Source organism: Zeus faber, assembly GCF_960531495.2.
Source record: "Zeus faber genome assembly, chromosome: 13".
Lineage (NCBI taxonomy): Eukaryota > Metazoa > Chordata > Actinopteri > Zeiformes > Zeidae > Zeus > Zeus faber.
The window spans coordinates 3,856,764-3,872,974 of NC_137198.1; positions in this window are offsets into that span (position 1 = coordinate 3,856,764).

A 16,211-nucleotide genomic window follows, 5' to 3' on the forward strand; every position below is an offset into this window, starting at 1 on the left:
GCGGGCAGCTGTGTCATATAACCTTGTAATAAGGTCATCAGTGATGTGGCATTGAGCCCGAGGCAACGGCCGTTAGGCCTCAATGCCTCGCTAGGGGAGACAATCAGAGAGACTATGGTGGGCTCTACTGCCGGCATGTGATCCAACCCATAGGCGCTGGCATCCTACATGTTTGCCAAGGCCCTGCTCCACCCCCAAACACCTAGGACAGAGATCATGTCGGTCTGTGGCCAGCAGAGGAGCCATGCACCCGGAACAAGTATGACTGTTCATGTCAGCTTCTTTTGTGACCATTTAACTGGCTGACATGATCCGGTGGGGCCACTTGATACTACCAGAGCTAACGCAGCGGACAGCAATGTGCTCCTAAATAAACAGTGGGGGCACCCCAAACTGGCACTTTTAGCTGCTTGTCAGCTGGTTGACACACTTAGGTGAGGGCACCCGATGCTATCAGAGCTAACATAAATGAAAAAGGGGGATATAGGCATAGGCAAAACATTAATGCTGGCAGAGCCGTTAAAAATAACTTACCTTGCTGTGAGGCTCCTGGAGCAGAACCACTGGCGTAAGCAAACTACACACAGACTTCAACAGATGGCAGTTTACCTACCTATAGTGTAGCCTCCCAAGCTCAGCTCTCCGCTCCGTTGTTCCTCCGATGCGATGTGTAGGATATTCGGAGCGGGTCCGCTCCCTTCAACCGTACACAAACATACCGAAGCCGGTTCCCCATGGTGTTGCTAGTTTCCATGCTTGCAGTCAAACTGTAGGGCTCAGCCTCTGGGGGACGAAGTATCACTGACGAGACCCCACACTTTTATTTTTTTACTATTACGTTTAGACTGTAAGCTCCTCACAGAAACTAGAAATGATTTTTCAAACTGCGTTTCTTCCTGCTTTGCGATAAGATCTGAAGGAACAGAGCCCCAGGTCCCATGAGATTATATATGGGTGGCATCCGGGCACTGGGGGTCACATGTGACATGAAATTGCAATTGCATGCAAACATACATACATACACACAGTACATACTACATAGATGCATTTTTTTTACAGAGTTGTCATGCAGCGGGCTTTTTCACCACAGTCCGTGGCACTCATATGAAAGTGAAAGTAGACTATTATTAATATAGTGTCCAATTCCAACTTTTAAAATCAAAACACATCATTGATCAAATGAAACTTCCAATAAAATAATAATTTGGGGCTGTTTTGGCCCCAAAACAGCCTCGCTCTGCATTTTGTTCTCTCTGTAATCTCAGGGTTTTGTTGCATCGTAGTTTTTAGTCGATATATAAACAGCTGTTCCCGACAAAATCTCAATAGCCATTCACACTAAAAGAAAAACAAGCCCATGGACCCAAAGGGGCCCCCTCAGAGAGAACCCTGTCCAGACCCTGGACTAGAAAATAGTGGTGTCCCTCAGGGCTCCGTCCTGGGGCCACAAGTACAAGTACTACAACATGTACTCCCCGAGGGCTCCTTGGTGGTGTGATCTGCAGATATTCCACTCCTCTGCCCGCGGCATCACCACTACATGTCCTGGTTAAGGATGAACTGGTCCTAAACGTTCCACCTCCTGGTTTCGTCTGAGGAGATTGTAAACAGGGGATTTGGCCAAAATATTTATTTAAAAAGACTTTGGTTTGGGAGGCCACAGATGAAACAAGGAGGTGAAACCTTTAATCCGATCACACCACTGAGCTCCACCAGGACCTCCACCCGCACTGAGCAACTCCAGTGTGATGAAGACCCTGAGTGACACTGACTCATGGACGTCACTCTGGTTTAATGAGGTGACATGGATTCTATATTATTATGGAGCAATAAGCCCCAGGGACCAGGAGGTTATTTAAAGATAAAGGCCCACACTACTTACAAGAGAAGGATCCATAACTAGTATGTCTAGTTTATAACTAATATGTCTAGTTGTATAACCAGTATGTATAGTGTTATAATTACTATGTCTAGTTTAATAACTAGTATGTACGGTGTTCTAAAGTAGTATGACTAGTTTTATGACTAGTATGCATAGTGTTATAAATAGTATGTCTAGTTTAATAACTAGTATGTAAAGTGTGACACCTAGTATGTGTAGTTTATAACTAGTATGACTAGCTTAATAACTAGTATTTATAGTGTTATAACTAGTATGTATAGTGTTATAACTAGTATGTCCAGTTTATAACTAGTATGACTAATTTTATAACTACTATGTCTAGTGTTATACCTGATATATCTAGTGTTATACCTAGTATGTCTAGTGTAATAACTAGTATGTCTAGTGTAATAACTAGTATGTCTAGTGTAATAACCAGTATGTCTCATTATATAATAAGTTCTGTTATGTGATACAATAATAAACCATTTCCTGTTATTAATGTCAAACATGATTGTTCCGTTATTTTGTACTTTACAGTACCACTAGCTGATACTAGGGACGTGGAACCAGGAGGGGGAGTGGTTGTCGTGGCAACGGCCGTTATCGGGAACAAACTGATGTTAGCCGCTATTGTCCAATCAGGATGGAGCCATTTAATGCTAATTAGTACTGTGTTTATTGTTTCCATGGAAACTGAAGACACTGCACAGTGACATGGTGGTTTGTTGCAGCGTCTCACAGCGTGAAGAGCAGGAAGCCGGAGAAGACGCTGAACTCCCTGTTGTCGTCATAGAGACGGTAGCTGGCGGGCAGACCGAGGTGCACGGCGTCGCCCTCCTGCAGTTCCAGCGTCACGCCACCGGAGGCAGCAGCGTAGCCACCGTGGGCGTTGAGCTGCAGCGAGAACAGGATCCTGCGGCTGTTCCTGTACAGGTACAGCCCCATGTAGCCCTTCAGGTAGTCAGTCACCGTGAAGTGGAAGCAGTACACGCCCCGCAGCGGGGCCCGGAACACACCTGGAGACACATAATACTATAGTACTACTACAGTACTACTACAACTACTACTACTACTACAGTACTACTACTACAGTACTACTGCTAATACGACAGCCCCATGCAGCCCTTCAGGTTGTCAGTCACTGAAGTGGAAGCAGTACACGCCTCGCACCGGGACCTGGAACAAACCTGGGGACACACAGTACTGTAGTACTACTACTATACAGTACTACTACTACAGTACTACTGCTAATACGACAGCCCGATGCAGCCCTTCAGGTAGTCAGTCACAGTGAAGTGGAAGCAGTACAAGCCTCGCACCGGGACCTGGAACACACCTGGGGACACATAGTACTGTAGTACTACTACTACTACAGTACTACTACTACTACTACAGTACACCAGGGCCCGGAACACACCTGGGGACACATAGTACTATAGTATTACTACTACTACAGTACTCCAACTACAGCACTACTATTAATATAGTACTACTACTAGTACAGTTCACTGGGTCCTAGAACACACCTAGGGACTCATAGTACTACAGTACTACTACTACTACAGTACACCGGGACCCGGACCCCACCGGGAGCACATAGTACTATAAAATACGACTATGATGGCGCAGTACTACCTGTGGTGGGGTCATAGGACACGCCCACGTTGGTGATGGTTTTGGAAAACACCAGTTTGGTCTCGATGTCGAAGGGACCGACGGGTCCAGAGTCACTGAGTCCAGCACAGAACGCGACCCTGCTCCTGTCTGGAATACAGCTAGTATTAGTACTAGCGCTACTAGTACCCTGCTCCTGTCTGGAATACAGCTAGTATTAGTACTAGCGCTACTAGTACCCTGCTCCTGTCTGGAATACAGCTAGTATTAGTACTAGCGCTACTAGTACCCTGCTCCTGTCTGGAATACAGCTAGTATTAGTACTAGCGCTACTAGTACCCTGCTCCTGTCTGGAATACAGCTAGTATTAGTACTAGCGCTACTAGTACCCTGCTCCTGTCTGGAATACAGCTAGTATTAGTACTAGCGCTACTAGTACCCTGCTCCTGTCTGGAATACAGCTAGTATTAGTACTAGCGCTACTAGTACCCTGCTCCTGTCTGGAATACAGCTAGTATTAGTACTAGCGCTACTAGTACCCTGCTCCTGTCTGGAATACAGCTAGTATTAGTACTAGCGCTACTAGTACCCTGCTCCTGTCTGGAATACAGCTAGTATTAGTACTAGCGCTACTAGTACCCTGCTCCTGTCTGGAATACAGCTAGTATTAGTACTAACGCTACTAGTACCCTGCTCCTGTCTGGAATACAGCTAGTATTAGTACTAGCGCTACTAGTACCCTGCTCCTGTCTGGAATACAGCTAGTATTAGTACTAGCGCTACTAGTACCCTGCTCCTGTCTGGAATACAGCTAGTATTAGTACTAGCGCTACTAGTACCCTGCCCCTGTCTGGAACACAACTAGTATTAGTACTAGCGCTACTAGTAACCTGCTCCTGTCTGGAACACAACTAGTATTAGTACTAGCGCTACTAGTACCCTGCTCCTGTCTGAAACACAACTAGTATTAGTACTAACACTACTAGTACCCTGCCCCTGTCTGGAACACAAGTACCCTTCTCATGTCTGGAACACAACTAGTATAAGTACTAGCCCTACTCGTAACCTGCCCTGTCTGGAACACAACTAGTATTAGTACTAGCACTACAACATGATAAAATACTTCCTGTTATTAGTGTTAAACTGAGTCTCCTACGCAGCACCACCAGATGACGCAACTTTATAGCATTAGCATTAGCATTAGCATACGAGGGGCCTTGTCAAAATACAGCGTTATTGTTCATAAATAACTTCCCTCTATTGACCAATCAGAAGGGAGTACTCCACAGCATTGACCTGAAGCCTCTGAGCAAGGCAGTGCCGTATGTGGGAGTTGAACCCTCACTGTGCTACAAACCTGGGGCTGGAACCTTCAGCTGCTGCAGGACGTCCTCGGTGCGGTTCAGCCGAGCCGCCAGGTCTGGGGGAAGGCCGTTGTTTACAGGAAGTAGCCATGCCAAGACAGGAAGTAACCACTAATAAGACAGGAAGTCTCCTCTAATGAGACAGGAAGTGTCCTCTAATGAGACAGGAAGTGTCCTCCAATGAGACAGGAAGTGATCTCACCCGTGCTTGCCCTCTGCAGCTCTGACAGAACAGTGATGAAGGATCCAGCTGAGAGCTCCAGATCTGCAGGCAGAGCCAAACAGGAAGTGACCTCAGGTCCAACATCCAGCAGAGCAGCCCTCACCCCCACCCCACCTCCACCACTGGCCCACCTCCACCTCCAAACCCACCCCACCTGTACCCCCCCCCCCCACCCCCCACCTACACCACATGGAGGGATTCTAACCTGTTCTCCGCTGGACCAGCTCAGTCAGCTGCGTCTGTACAGCTGACAGGAAGGGACATCACAGAGTTTGGAAACAATTAAAACAAAACAGTGATATTGTTATTATTATCAGGGGTCCAGCCTGAAGCGCTTATTATTATTTTCTTCTTCTTCTTCTTCTTCTTCTTATTATTATTATTAATAATAAAATAATAACAATAATAGTAATAATAATAACAACAACAACAACAACAACAACAACAATAATAATAATAATAATAATAACAAAAATAGCAATAATACTGTTATTATTATTATTATTATTATTATTATTATTATTATTATTATCATTATTATTATTATATTTATAATAATAATAATAATAATAATAATTATTATTATTATATGTCATGAGTATAATAAAGTGTCAAACCTTCTATCTGCTTCTTGGTGTCCTTCAATTCATCTGCCTCGGCTGAAAATATGATATGAGTATTATTCCATGTATTAGTATATCATGTTTAGTAGTATTATCCCATGTATAAGTATTTCATGTTTAAGTAGTAGTATTCCATGTATTAGTATTTCATGTTTTAGTATTAGTATTTCATGTTTGAGTAGTTTACCACAAGTTTACACCAGTTTACCACCAGTTCACCACCCGTTTACCACCCGTTTACAGCAGTTTCGTACCAGTTTACCACCCGTTTACAACAGGTTACCACCAGTTAACCACCAGTTTACCACCAGTTTACCACCAGTTTACACAAGTTTACCACCAGTCTTGTCAAGCCCACGGCCTCCCAGTGCCGCTAGAGGCCGCTCTCTCCTCACTTGCTGCTCCTTCGCCGGCCTATTCCACACACCTGGGACCTATTACCGTCATCATCCACCACAGTATTTATTCTCCAGCTCCCCAGTCACTCATCGCCAGATCGTTAGCAAACCTACCTGTGTTGGTGGTCTCCTGGCTCCTTCCTAGTCCATAGTTCCTAGTCTGTTTATCCCAGTGTCTCGTCTTCGTCCCTACCTGCCTGTCTCCTCTCCCTGTTTAAGTCTGTCCGTCCTGCCCCGTCCAGCCCGGTTCCCTCGTCTCTCCACCCGGAACCCGGATCGTTCCTGCCCAGCCGCCACCGTTTCTGTTCCGTCCTGCTCCACCTGGCTCGGTAGCTCCGTCGGCTTGGACCCGTCCCATCCAGACCGGACCCCTCCGGTCATCTCCACTGTACCTCCTAATAAACCTCCTCCGTTACGCCGGTCCGTCTACTGTCTCTGTGTCGTGCGTTTGGGTCCCTCCTCGTCGTGATCATAACAAGTTTACCACCAGTTTACACCAATTTACCACGTCTTCTGATAACTAACTGTTCTACTAACCCTTACTCTGCCATCCCAGTTCTCCACTTGATACTTTATAATAATCACATCATTCATAAAGGTTGGACTGAATACTTTACATTTATTCAGTGCACCTGAAGGCTTCGCCACCAACCTGCAGAGGTGTTCTCCATGGCCGTCACTCTGGACTCCATGATGGAATGTTTTACAAACTGATCTGGAATCAGAAACGTCAACACATCCTTCCTGTAGGTTCAACTCAGACAGGAAGTGTTTGGTGTCATGAGTCCACAGCCTCGGGTGTGCTGCGGGTTCATGTGTCCACAAGCCCTCATGTAAGACGGGGTGTTCGGACTAATTAAGAAACATCAGACGCATCCCAGGACGTCAGACCGACCTGCGCTGTGGTTCTGGACGCCGGACACTCGGATCTCCGCAACAGACAGTCGGGCTGAACAGAGAAGAAGGAAAACAGAAAGATTCTCTGGAGGACCTGCACTCTGTCACTTATTACAGCATGAATAACACCGTCGGCCACAGAGGACAGGACTCACACCTTCATTCACCCTCTGCAGTTCCTCTACTCGCCTGCTGGTGGCGCTCAGTCTGGCATCCAAGGCTGGAACTGAAGTCAGGAGAATCGCAGCAGAGCAGAGAGAGAGAGGATATATCTGATACAACACATGATTTATAACATCTGACCGCCCGCCCGCCCATCGAGAGCAGCAGCCAGATCAGAGCAAACCTAAAGTCTTCCTCTTTTCAGGTGGAGGAGCTGACCACTGGCTGGACACACCCAACCTGCTAATTAACAGCACGTGTCTGGCCACACCCCACGTTTTTGACATCTTAACAAATGTGAGAGACCCCACACATCACGTCATGATAAATGTAACACATTTGCTCCTGTGGTGTGTGGAGATCGGCAGCAGCACACGCTAACAGACTATTCCATCCACACGCTAACAGACTATTCCATCCTAGTAGTGTGTGACCTGGATGTCTCACCTGTCTGTTCCAGCAGGTGGCAGCACCCAGCAGAGTGCGCAGACTGGACTGAGATCACACAAAGACACAACCAGCGTGAACAAAAGCAACCTGTTCAACACACACTGGATGGACATGTCGCTGGAAGGAGGACAGCTCGACTCAGGGACTGATTGATTGGTTGAATATTGATCGATTGGTTTACCTGCATTGATCCTACTGTCCAGCTGCAGCAGCTGAGAGGAGTGAACTGGAACCAGAGGAAAACGTTACACCCACACGCTACCTGTCTGTCTGCCTGCCAGCCTACCTGCCTGTCTGTCTGCCTGCCAGCCTACCTGCCTGCCTACCGGTCCGTCTGCCTGTATGTCTGTCTGTCTGTCTGCCTACCTACCTGCCTGTCTGTCTGTCTTCAGATCAGTGAGTTCAGTCAACGTGTTCATTCAAGTTTTAATGTTTGGCCCAAATCTGATTCTGGTGTCACTGGACCATCAGGGGTGGAGACAATGAGAGGATGAAAGGATGAAAGAGTGAGAGGATGACAGGGTGAGAGGGTAAGAGGATGAAATAGCTGACCTGCCAGGAGGCTCCTCAGCGCCCCCTGCTGTGACTCGGTGTTGTTGACTTTGCTCCACAATATCAGAGCTGGGAAAGGAGGGGGCGGATCGATAGAGTTATTGATAAAAGAACACAGAGGCTCCTCCCTGCTTTTGATCTGCTACTGATGTGCTATTGATCTGCAATTGATTGTTACTGCAATGTAATAAACAATCGGTATTGATCAGTAAAGTATAAGTGTATTAGTTTAGGTGTTGATCAGTAAAGTATTAGTATATTAGTTAAAGTATTGGTCAATAAAGTATTAGTATATTAGTTAAGGTATTGATCAGTAAAGTATAAGTATATTAGTTAAAGTATTGACCAGTTAAGTATTAGGATATTAGTTAAGGTATTGAGTTACTCTTGTTCTCTGTTCTCTGTGTCAGCTGCTCTATCAGACTCTGGGTCAGCATCATCCTGTTCTCCAGCGAGGACAGTGCTCCCACCTGGGCTGAAACAGACAACACAGTGTCACTGTTCCATTATGTTCATGATTATTGATCTCCATCTGGATCAGCATCACCACCTGGATCAGCATCACCACCTGGATCAGCATCACCAACTGGATCAGCATCATCATCTGGATCAACATCATCATCTGGATCAGCATCACCACCTGGATCAGCATCCCCATCTGGATCAGCATCCCCATCTGGATCAGCATCACCATCTGGATCAGCATCATCATCTGGATCAGCATCATCATCTGGATCAGCATCACCACCTGGATCAGCATCCCCATCTGGATCAGCATCCCCATCTGGATCAGCATCACCATCTGGATCAGCATCATCATCTGGATCAGCATCATCATCTGGATCAGCATCACCATCTGGATCAGCATCACCACCTGGATCAGCATCCCCATCTGGATCAGCATCCCCATCTGGATCAGCATCACCATCTGGATCAGCATCACCACCTGGATCAGCATCATGATCTGGATCCGCTTCATCATCTGGATCAGCATCATCATCTGGATCAGCATCATCATCTGGATCAGTATCATCATCTGGATCAGCATCACCACCTGGATCAGCATCACCACCTGGATCAGCATCATCATCTGGATCCGCTTCATCATCTGGATCCGCTTCATCATCTGGATCAGCATCATCATCTGGATCAGTATCATCATCTGGATCAGTATCATCATCTGGATCAGTATCATCATCTGGACCGACCTTCCCTGTGTTGGTGCAGAAGGTCCACCTGCCTCTCACTGGAACTGACCCTGGTCTCCAGAAGCTCCAGCTCACTGGACTCTCCTGGAACAGCAGGTGCTGCAACACATCCACAACTCCAAGTGTTTCTGTTTTCTCTGGGTGGTGTAGAGGTGCTGTTGGAGGTGTAGAGGTGCAGGTGGAGCTGTAGAGGTGGAGTTGGAGGTGTAGAGGTGGAGGTGGAGAGGTGCAGGTGGAGGTATAGAGGTGAAGTTGGAGGCGTAGAAGTGCGGGTGGAAGTGTAGAGGTGCGTGTGGAGATGTAGGGGTGGAATTGGGGGCGTAGAGGTGCGGTTGGAGCTGTGAGAAGCATCATGTCTCACCTGGAGCCTCCTTCCTCAGCTCCTCCAGGTGACTTTCAGTGGAACACAGTCTAGCTGCCAGCACTGAAACCACACAACACAACAACTACAGAGGGGTGGACCTTCACATTGTGGGTGGAGCTTCACATTGCGGGTGGAGATTCACATTGTAGGTGGGGCTTCCCAGTGTGGGTGGGGCTGCACATTGTGGGTGGGGCTTCATGTTGTGGGTGGGGCTTCACATTATGGGTGGGGGTTCACGTTGTGGGTGGGGCTTCATGATGTGGGTGGAGCTTCGCATTGTGGGTAGAGCTTCGCATTACTGGTGGAGTTTCACATTATGGGTGGAGCTTCACATAGTGAGCGGAGCTTCTAAGATGGGGACCTGTAGTCCTGGGGTACAGCTGTACTTTGTACACTGATCACTGCCTGCGCTGACTGTTCCAGGTTCTGTTCCAGGTTCTGCTCAGGACACACCAATCCCAGAACTCCTGAAGTACCAGGATGTTCTCACTGCACCCTAAACATGGAGTGTGCTCTGTAGCAACAAGTTGTACTACCATAATATTTAGTACCAAACTAGTATGTGAAAGTTTTTAGTATGTCATCAATATATCAACAGTATGAGAAAAGTACCAGGATGACAGAGCACATCCAGTGACAGTGACTGATACGATACTACAGTACTGTAGTACTGTAGTATCACAGTGCTGTAGTACTGTAGTATCATAGTACTGTAGTATCATAGTACTATAGTACTGTAGTATCATAGTACAGTAGTACTGTAGTATCATAGTACAGTAGTATCATAGTACTGTAGTACTGTCGTACTGTAGTATCATAGTACTCGAGTGTGGCGTGGGGATGTTGTGAGTTTGAGCAACCACGCTGACCTGGATCTAGGTGATTGGGATCAGAGTGGCTGCATACTGCACCTGTTGCTCATTGGTTGGTCTAACAAGCAGCAGGTAAAACCTCCATCCACACACACACACACACACTCAGAAGAGGAGCCCTGTCATGACACGTTCTATCTGCTCCTGGCTAATTCCAACTGGTGCACTTTCTACAATAAACTGGTGTTTACAACGTCTTCTGTGTCTCTGTGCCGGCGTGCCTTGAAAACGCCACTTGGGTGGCGTGTGGTAAGAGAAACTGCCATACATAGTACTGTAGTATCACAGTACTGTAGTATCATAGTACTGTAGTACTGTAGTACCCGCTCACCTGTGTTGGTCATCCTCAGCTGCTCCACTGCGCTCTCGCTCGCCCGCAGCCTCGTTTCCAAGAAGGGAAGTTCCGCTGCCAGAGCTAAAGGGTTTCCATGGTGACCAGGCGGAGAGACAGCACAGCAGCAGGGTTACCATGGTAACTATGGCCTGTCTGTACAATGAGGGGTCAGGTTGTACAGCCCTCGTCTCGTTTTTACCGTGTATATTGGATTTGTATTTTTGAACTACTTCAAAGGACACCCATGCACTGATAATACAATTGAGTAACGACTGTAGTAATTTACAAACAAAAAACAGAAGAACTGTAAAGTAAATACAATTTAAATAAAAGACAAAAATATTAGAAAGGACATGAAAAGAATCCAAAAAAGAAAAGACATATTGCATCAGGTGGCTGCTCACCTGTGTTTGCCTTCTTCATATCGTCCATCTTGGTCTTGCTGTCCCTCAGCCGGACCTCCAGGGACGACAGCGCCTCTGCCTGGTCTGTAAGCAGCACAGCACAAACATCTGGACCGGATGCAGCTCAGGCACTTTTTGGTGACTGGATCCGAGCTCAACACTTAAAGAAAACTGTTATTTTCCCACCCGAGTGACTGGCTTCACTCGGATGGAAAAACAAGTTTCATGTTAAATAACACTCAAGTTTTGCTTTTAATCTTCTTCTCTAATTGTTGTTCTCTAACAAACCGTTGATCCGGAGGTTGACGCAAAGTGGGGTGCTTCTGGGACGCCAGAAGTCACTGTTGAGCCCTCCAGAGGCGTCGTGGGCTCATCAACGAAACGTTAAGAAAGGAGGGTGCCCACTTGAGAACCCCTCTGTGTCAACCTTCCATCGTCATTATACTCTCTTGGCAAGTGCTTGCACATAAAGGATATTTACATCTTGTCCTGTGCTTTTGAAATCTGGAGGTGAGCACAATCCTGGAGGTGAGGACTCCAGGACGGATCCTCCATGAACCCTGAATGGTGGAACTTCTCAGCTACCTGAGTTTCTCTGCTGCTGTTCCAGTCTGGAAGTCATCGTCTCCACCTCCATTAGTTGCTTCTGGCTTCCGTTGACCCGGAGCTCCACGCTCTGGATGTTCTCCGCATGCTTTGTTGTAGTGTTCTCCAGCTGCTGGATGTTCTCCGCATGCTTTGCTGTAGTGTTCTCCAGCTGCTGGATGTTCTCCGCATGCTTTGCTGTATTGTTCTCCAGCTGCTGGATGTTCTGCACATGCTTTGCTGTAGTGTTCTCCAGCTGCCGGATGTTCTCCGCATGCTTTGCTGCAGTGTTCTCCAGCTGCCGGATGTTCTCTGCGTGCTTTAATGTAGTGTTCTCCAGTTGCTGGATGTTGTTTACATGCTTTGCTGCAGTGTTCTCCAGCTGTTGGATGTTCTCTGCATGCTTTGCTGTAGTGTTCTCCAGCTGCCGGATGTTCTCCGCATGCTTTGCTGTAGTGTTCTCCAGCTGCCGGATGTTCTCTGCATGCTTTGCTGTATTGTTCTCCAGCTGCCGGATGTTCTGCGCATGCTTTGCTGTAGTGTTCTCCAGCTGCCGGATGTTCTCCGCATGCTTTGCTGTAGTGTTCTCCAGCTGCCAGATGTGCTCCGCATGTTTTGCTGTAGTGTTCTCCAGCTGCCGGATGTTCTCCGCATGCTTTGCTGCAGTGTTCTCCAGCTGTGGGATGTTCTCCGCATGCTTTGTTGCAGTGTTCTCCAGCTGCTGGATGTTCTCCGCATGCTTTCCTGTAGTGCTCTCCAGCTGCTGGATGTTCTCCACATGCTTTGCTGTAGTGTTCTCCAGCTGCTGGATGTTCTCCCCATGCTTTGCTGTTGTGTTCTCCAGCTGCTGGATATTCTCCACATGCTCTGTTGCAGTGTTCTCCAGCAGCTGGATGTTGTCCGCATGCTTTACTGTAGTGTTCTCCAGCTGCTGGATGTTCTCACCATGCTTTGCTGTAGTGTTCTCCAGCTGCTGAATGTTCTCCACATGCTTTGCTGTAGCGGTCTCCAGCTGCTGGATGTTCTCCGCATGCTTTGCTGTAGTGTTCTCCAGCTGCTGGATGTTCTCCCCATGCTTTGCTGCGGTGTTCCTCAGCTGCTGGATTTTCTCCGCATGCTTTCCTGTAGTGCTCTCCAGCTGCTGGATGTTCTCCCCATGCTTTGCTGTAGTGTTCTCCAGCTGCTGGATGTTCTCCGCATGCTTTGCTGTCGTGTTCCCCAGCTGCTGGATGTTCTGCGCATGCTTTACTGCAGTGTTCTCCAGCTGCTGGATGCTCGCCGCATGCTTTGCTGCAGTGTTCTCCAGCTGCTGGATGTTCTCCGCATGCTTTGCTGCAGTGTTCTCCAGCTGTGGGATGTTCTCTGCATGCTTTGCTGTAGTGTTCTCCAGCTGCCGGATGTTCTCCGCGTGCTTTGCTGTAGTGTTCTCCAGCTGCCAGATGTTCTCCGCATGCTTTGCTGTATTGTTCTCCAGCTGCTGGATGTTCTGCGCATGCTTTGCTGTAGTGTTCTCCAGCTGCCGGATGTTCTCCACATGCTTTGCTGTATTATTCTCCAGCTGCCGGATGTTCTCCGCATGCTTTGCTGTAGTGTTCTCCAGCTGCCGGATGTTCTCCGCATGCTTTGCTGTAGTGTTCTCCAGCTGCCGGATGTTCTCCGCATGCTTTGCTGCAGCGTTCTCCAGCTGTGGGATGTTCTCTGCATGCTTTGTTGCAGTGTTGTCCAGCTGCTGGATGTTCTCTGCATGCTTTCCTGTAGTGCTCTCCAGCTGCTGGATGTTCTCCACATGCTTTGCTGTAGTGTTCTCCAGCTGCTGGATGTTCTCCCCATGCTTTGCTGTGGTGTTCTCCAGCTGCTGGATGTTCTCCACATGCTTTGCTGTAGCGGTCTCCAGCTGCTGGATGTTCTCCGCATGCTTTGCTGCGGTGTTCCTCAGCTGATGGATGTTCTCCGCATGCTTTGCTGTAGCTTTCTCCAGCAGCTGGATGTTCTCTGCATGCTTTCCTGTAGTGCTCTCCAGCTGCTGGATGTTCTGCGCATGCTTTGCTGTAGTGCTCCCCAGCTGCTGGATGTTCTCCGCATGCTTTGCTGTAGCGGTCTCCAGCTGCTGGATGTTCTCCGCATGCTTTGCTGAAGTGTTCTCCAGCTGCTGGATGTTCTCCCCATGCTTTGCTGTAGTGTTCTCCACCTGCTGGATGTTCTCCCAATGCTTTGCTGTAGTGTTCTCCAGCTGCTGGATGTTCTCTGTATGCTTTGCTGTAGTGTTCTCCAGCTGCTGGATGTTCTCCGCATGCTTTGCTGCGGTGTTCCTCAGCTGCTGGATGTTCTCCGCATGCTTTACTGTAGCATTCTCCAGCAGCTGGATGTTCTCCGCATGCTTTCCTGTAGTGTTCTCCAGCTGCTGGATGTTCTCCGCATGCTTTGCTGAACTGTTCGCCAGCTGCTGGATGTTCTCCGCATGCTTTGCTGTAGTGTTCTCCAGCTGCTGGATGTTCTCTGTATGCCTTGCTGTAGTGTTCTCCAGCTGCTGGATGTTCTCTGTATGCCTTGCTGCAGTGTTCTCCAAGTGCTGGATGTTCTCCGCATGCTTTGCTGCGGTGTTCTTCAGCTGCTGGATGTTCTCCCAATGCTTTACTGTAGCATTCTCCAGCAGCTGGATGTTCTCCGCATGCTTTCCTGTAGTGTTCTCCAGCTGCTGGATGTTCTGCGCATGCTTTGCTGAACTGTTCGCCAGCTGCTGGATGTTCTCTGCATGCTTTGCTGTAGTGTTCTCCAGCTGCTGGATGTTCTCCCCATGCTTTGCTGCAGTGTTCTCCAGCTGCTGGATGTTCTCTGTATGCCTTGCTGCAGTGTTCTCCAGCTGCTGGATGTTCTCCGCATGCTTTGCTGCGGTGTTCTTCAGCTGCTGGATGTTCTCCCCATGCTTTACTGTAGCATTCTCCAGCAGCTGAATGTTCTCTGCATGCTTTGCTGCAGTGTTCTCCATCTGCGGCATGTTCTCTGCATGCTTTGCTGTAGTGTTCTCCAGCTGCTGGATGTCCTCCGCTTGCTTTGCTGCAGTGTTCTTCATCTGCTGGATATTTTCCGCATGCTTTGCTGCAGTGATCTCCAGCTGCTGGATGTTCTGCGCATGCTTTGCTATAGTGTTCTCCAGCTGCCAGATGTTCTCTGCATGCTTTACTGTAGTGTTCTCCAGCTGCTGGATATTTTCTGCATGCTTGGCTGTAGTGTTCTCCAGCTGCTGGATGTTCTCTACATGCTTTTCTGCAGTGTTCTCCAGCTGCTGGATGTTCTCTGCATGCTTTTCTGTAGTGTTCTCCAGCTGCTGGATGTTCTCTGCATGCTTTGCTGCAGTGTTCTCCAGCTGCTGGATGTTGTCCGCATACTCCTGCACTCTCAGCTCGTTGTCTCGCAGTCTGGTCTCCATGTTCCTGAGCCTGAGCCTCTCAAGGATCTTAGCGGCTCTCAGGTTGACCACCAGCTGCCTAAGGCCCAGCAGCTCGTCCCAGATGGTAGCTAGCTCTGCAGGGGGCTCTGCAGCCCCATCACCCCCCAGCAGGGCAGGTTCTCCTGCCCCCTGAGAACATGTCAGTGATGGGCAGAGCAACAAGAGAACCACGGCAACATTCATTCTGCAGTTCTCACTGGCTGAAAGGATCACACCAACTCCTTCTCTCTCGCTCTCTCTATCTCACACACACACACACACACACACACACACACAGCTAATGCTAATCTTGGTGTAGTCTTCAGAGCAGTTCACTCTCTCAGCCTCACAGATCAGTTCAATTAGTTAGTAGTTGACATGTCTAAAGTTACTGGCGGTATTCTAACAAACATTGTTACTTCAGATATTATGAACAGATATAAGTACTTCTTACTGTACAAATTATGACTTCCTCTAACTGTTCCGCACTCGGACCTTCTCACAGTGTGATCTGTTCTCAGCATACCTCGCATAGCAGCTCAGCTAATCTGCAGCACACAGTCACCAAGCAGCAGCTGAAGGCCTCACACATGTACGCTGTGCGGGTCACGTGCACATTGTTAGGGTCATGTGCACACTGCTTCTAATGCATCCTTAGTTCAGGGTCTAAGGTATTGCTTCAGGTTGATGTTAGTTCACATGAGTCCATCACCAGGAAACTCTGAACCAGGACAGTGAGCGTGGAGAAAGACACTTTCCGCAACCCTGTGAATTGCAAAGCCAAACGCAGAGACAGGAGACAGGCGACATGGAAATGGAAAAATTTAAAATCTTTTAGTATTGTGGTTG